Genomic DNA, 6,027 nt, shown 5'->3' on the forward strand with positions numbered 1-6,027 from the left:
TTGCATTGTACTTTTTCAGGTGCTAAGTACAGGTCTCTGCATACATTAAGTGCTCAATAAATACCACTGACTTAAATGATTGATAAAGTTGCCAACAGGGGGAAAAAGAGAAGGAAATAATGGATAGTTAAATAAATGTTTTAAATAGTATAGTACTCTCAGTTCTTCCATAATGTGTGTTTTCAAAATGCATTTTAATATAACGCCATTAGGGAATTAGTGAACATTCCAGCAACTCAAGCTCATTTGGGCTCAGTGTGCCATGTAATCAAAGAAACTGCTTGTGCACGTGTGCATGGTGTCAAAATGGGGGCGTACTTCAGTGCCATTTTTCTGTAACTGAGGTTTTACAAGAACATGACCCTCATGTTATGGGAGCCCTGGCCTGTGGAAATCAATATGTGCACAATCTGTATTCAGTGATTATGAATGCAAACATGCTGAGGTAGTTGTTGGAAGGATGTGCTCTGGGAAGGAGAAAATTCAGGGGATGTCTACAGAAGGAGATGGCACTTCAGGGGAGCCTTGAAGATGAGGAACACCATGGTTTGGTAGATCTGACGGGGAAGAGAGGGAAGATGTGAGCAACGGATCTGAAGTGGAAAAGTTGAGAATGAGGTACTGCGAGAAGGTTAATTTGAGAGGAACAAAGAGGGCGAGCATAGAGAAGATGGAGAGCTCTAAAGACACTTATGAGTTTCTGTTTGGTACAGAGAGATATGGGTAATGATTGGAGGCAATGTGGCCTAGTGAAAAGAGCATGGGTCTGGGAGTCAGAGGAACTAGATCCTAATTCTATCACTTATTTGCTGTGTGACCTTGGGCAAGTCACTTAACTCTGTGCTTCAATTTTCTCATCTGTGAAATACTCCCCCTACTCAGACTGTGAGTGTGCCCCATGTGGGACAGGGACTGTGTCTAACCTGATTACCTTGTATTTACCCCAGTGCTTTGTAGTATAGGGTCTGGCATATAGTAAGTACTTAGTACCATGATTATTATTATTAGAGGCTTTTGAGGAAGGGAGGGACATTCACAAAACTGACATTTTAAGAAAAGTGACCTGACAAAGTGAAGTATGGCTCAGAGAAGGGAAAGCCTGGAGACAGGGAAACCAGGAAAGAGGCTAATATAGTAGTCGAGCTAACCAGATCCACCACCTGTCTGCTGTATGATGCTGGGCAAGTCACTTAATTTCTCTGAGCTTCAGTTATTTCATCTGTAAAATGAGAATTAAATCCTTCTCCCTCCAACTTGGACTGTGAGCCCCATGTTGAACTTGATTATCTTCTACAGTACCGTGTCTGGAACATAGTAAGCACCTTACAAGTACCAAAAACACAAGGAATTTGCTTATTGTTGCATTGTACTCTCCCAAGTACTTAGTACAGTGCTCTACACACAGTTAAGTGCTCAAATACAACTAAATGAAACAAAATACCTCTGGCGCTAGGGTGGCAGCTGTTTGGAATAGAGAGGAAAGGCAGATCCAGGAAATGCTGTGGAGGGCAAAACCAAGACTTAGTGGACAGATTGAATATGAGAGTTGAAAGTGAGGGAGAAGTCAAAGATAATACAAGGGTTACAAACTTCTGGGGACAGGGTGGATGGTGCTGACTGTGACGGGAAATTTAGGTGGAGGAATGGATGTTTGGGAAAATGAGGTGTTCAGTTTTAGACATAAACATGCCAGAGTTTCCTGCTAAATAAAACCATAGAGATAATGACTGTATCAAAACTGTAAGTATACCTTTAAAAAGACCTTCTTTCACACTATTTTTCCTACAGTGTAGCATAAAAATATACAATTGAAATTAACCTTACTGTAGGGTGGGATGAGACCATTTAAATTTCAATATTGAAAAAAAAAAAGAAAACCACTTTTCCCAGGAAAATTGAGGGGTTTTTTTTGTTGTGTTATTTTAAACAGTTCATTGCCTTAAAAAAATGCACACAGTACCACGTAAAAGGCTCATTTTTGTCTTACACCTCTTTTTCACTCGCTGAGCTGGTGGGAAAGAGGTGTAAAACAAAAATGAACCTTAGATGGCTGAGCTGGCTACACACATGTAAATTTATCTGGAAAACCAGGCTCAACTATACACTTTGGCCCAGCTGTTCCAAATATTTCCTGCCAAAAGAAATCCATCTAGGATAGCCAGAAAATTCTGGGTTGTCCAGATAATTGGAGGGGTTGACACGATCTCCATCCTTAGTCTTGTTCTCTCTCTTTTACTCCCTACATCTGTGATCTCCTTCTATAAAGCAAAATTACAAGATTACACTGTTTGACATCAATCCCAGGAACTGGCATTATTGCCACTTGGATTTACCAGTTTATATTTCCATTTTAGTTATAACTGTACACTGGATAAACCTAAAATCAGCACCAAAAACTCAACTGACTGGGGCAGTGCAGATGCAATTCTCAGTGAGAGGATCAAGCACTAGTAGACACCAATCACTCCAGGATTCCTGCTGTCCTATAATGCCCTAATGGACAGAATTTCAGGCTTTTTCACTCTCTCCTTCCCCACCCCCGCACACTACCTTGCCTAGCAGTGTCGGTTAACTCTGTTGTATTGTACTCTACCATGTGCTTAGCATAGTGCTCTGCACACAGTAAGCACTCATTAAATACTGATGATGATCTCTTCCAAGAGGCCTTCCCAGACTAAGCCCTTTACTTCCTATCTGCCCTCCCCTCTGCATCAATATGCAAATGGCTATGTTCCTCTTATGCATTTTGATAATAATTATGGTATTTATTTAGCAACTGCTATGCGTGGGGCATTGTACTCGGCGCTGGGATGCTCACCCCAGCCCAACAATACCTATGTAAATACTCTTATACTCTATTACTTCCCCTATTTCTATTTTAATGTCCATTTCCTCCTGAAGACCATAGGCTCCTTTGGGGCAGGAATCACATCTACCAAGTGTTGTATTTTACTTTCTCAAATGTGTAGGTCATTATTCAGCACACAGTAAACACTTAATAACACTGATTGACTGACTCTGAGTAGCTGTGGCTGAGTCCAGCTCACACCAAGGATCGTAGCCCCATACCTGTTCTAAATCTTATATTCAGGTGGTTTGGGGGTTAGAAAACATTTGCTAGGAGTTTACACTCCCTAGGCCAAATGATACCCAAAATGAAGAGCTTGAGCTGTTCAAACTGGTGCCATTCTGTAGCCTGGCCCAACTTGCCCTGTGGGCCAGGGAGACTTTAGGCAGGGTCAGGATAGGGCAGCAACAGGTGATGGGGGTGAGGATAGAATATATCTCTGGACATCAGCTGACAACTAGGCAGAGCACTGGCTCAACCCGGAGCCATCAACAAAAAACTAAGTCAGCGCCACCCTGGATCCGACAAATTATCCACCCAAGCCTATATTCTCTCTGCAGCTATGGCACAATGTAGGTTTAGAAAAGATGGTGGCACAATTAAAACCATGCGCAGAATATCTGTTGCCTTGACTCAATATATGCCACTTTACATCATCATAGTTAATTGGCGTGAATAATAATAATAATAAAAACTAGTTACCAATTCCTCTTCCATTGATGACAATGTGGCTAGAACTCCTTACCATCAGTTTAAGGCAATCAGCTCTCCTCCTACCTTACCTCTCTGATTTCCTACTACTTCAATCCAGCCCACACACTTTGCTCCTACAACGCCAACCTACTCACCTCAATCTTTCTTGCCACTGAACCCTTGCCTTCTCTCTGGCCTGGAATTCCCTCCACTTTCTTATAAGACTAAACCGAAGGTCATTGTGGGCAGGGAATGTGTTTATTAATGTACTGTACTCTCCCAAGGGCTTGGTACAGTGCTCTGCAAACAGGAAGTGCTCAATTAATGACTGAATGAATATAAGACATTCAGTCATATGTCATTATCATTCTCCCCACCTTCAAAGTCCAACTAAAATCACAACTGCATCAAAAGACCTTCCCTGACTAATCCCTCATATCCCCTGCTTGCTCTTCCTTTTGCATCACCAATGATTTGTATCTGTACTCTTTAAGCACTTGATATTCACCCCTCCTCAATCATTCGAGAAGCAGCATGGCCTAGTGGATAGAGCATGGACCTGGGAGTCAGAAGGAACTGGGTTCTAATCTCAGGTCTGCCACGTGTCTGCTGCGTGATCTTGGGCAAGTCACTTAACTTCTCTGTGCCTCAATGACCTCAACTGTAAAATGGGGATTAAGTCGGTGAGCCCCATGTGGGATTGGGACTGTGTCCAACACGATTTACTTTACCCCAAGGCTCAGTACAGTGCCTGGCACATAGTAGGCACTTAAATACCACAATTATTATTATTATTATTGCCTTACTGTGTGTGCAGAGCACTGCACTCAGCACTTGGAGAGCATAATATAACACGGTTGGTAGACATGTTCCCTGGCCACACCAAGCTCCCTAGAGCACTTAGGTACACATCTGTAATTTACTTACATGCTTGTTTTCCCCTCTAGACTGCAAACTCCTTTAGGGCAAGGAATGTGTCCTCCAGCCCTACAGTAATGCACTTAAGTACTTAGTATGGTGCTCTACACAGTAGGTACTCAAAAAAAATCACTGATGGATTGGAACTGAAATGGCCACTAAGCAGCAGGCAATAGTTACTCAAATCTTTTGTTTTTCCAACAGCTATGCTATTTGCATTAAGTAGATACAATGTGAGATTATGTACCCATTTTCATAGTATGTTCATATATTTAAAACGCTCACATAAATGATTTTTTTTAAATTTTCGGTCTTAATACACCAATAATACCAGAAATCAAGGCGTTGGGAGGGAAAAAAATTGATGGAAAGTGTTTCCACACAAGTGTTAATATGCCTTGATTTAAACAAGGAAAATTACATTTTGCCTTTCTTTCCAGAACTCATTTTTTTTTCTAAAAATAAAGTGTATTCTCATTTTTGCTCTGCAGCTACAAATAAGTTAAAATTATGGTTTTTTTGTTGTAAGGATGGTCTTTTTCAAAGAAGAAATTTAACATAAATCCATCCCCAATAAGCATCATAAGTTTAGGGCACACTGTACATGGGGTAGGACTGGTAGGTTTGGCCTTAAATGTACTAGAGAGCAAAGGATCCAAATGAGACTATCAAGACATTTCTGTAATTAAACACAACAATTTTACTCATTTTCTCTAAATATTCAGGTGCAAATGTAGACCCGTCAACTGTGATTTTGAAAATAAAAATGTTTAGACCTTCTGCATGACTATATCTCTCTCACTAAATTTTGATCAAATTCCTGCCATTCCCCCATTTTTTATATTTAGTCCAAGAATAATATATACTCTTTTGGAAGGATATTTAAGAGATACTGGAAGACCAAGGACCAGGGGGAAGCATAAAGCTGTAGCAAATACAGTAGAATGAATGTCTTCCCATTTGCTGCACTATCCTTTGTAATGAAAAGCTACTATTTCTTTGCATTTATGTTAAGACAATCTTGTGATTTCTCTCAGGGAAGTCATGTCATTTCTCAACTCACCGCTGTACTTGAACACACCATGGAGTTTCATTTCTTTAAAGAGTTAAATCCCTCATATCTCTATACTCCCATATTACATTTTTTTTGCAGATAAGTGACATGAACATAGGCAGGCAATATAACCACTGGTGCACTCCATACAAAAAAAGAATCCCAGTCTTAATTAACCTTCACATAATGCCATGGAAGTCAGTGATTATTTGTCAGAAAATAAAGAGAAAAATGACACCTTCGTTTTGTCATCACTAAGAGGTACATGCCTTTGAAGTCCAATCCTCTAGAATACATTTCCCATTTCCCCATTTTACAAAAAGAGAGAATATTTTTTCTCAATTTTCAGCCTGTCACATTTCTGCATTTGCAAGGTAGCCAGTCATACTATAGAAAATTATTGATAGGGGCATTTCCTCTAGTCTTTGTGCAGAGGCTGAATTGAAACCAAAAAGGGCATTCTGCAAAAGAAAGGGGACATGGCAGTGCATTTTCAACCAGCAAGGAGCCCTCG

Source organism: Ornithorhynchus anatinus, chromosome 8 (assembly GCF_004115215.2).
Source record: "Ornithorhynchus anatinus isolate Pmale09 chromosome 8, mOrnAna1.pri.v4, whole genome shotgun sequence".
Lineage (NCBI taxonomy): Eukaryota > Metazoa > Chordata > Mammalia > Monotremata > Ornithorhynchidae > Ornithorhynchus > Ornithorhynchus anatinus.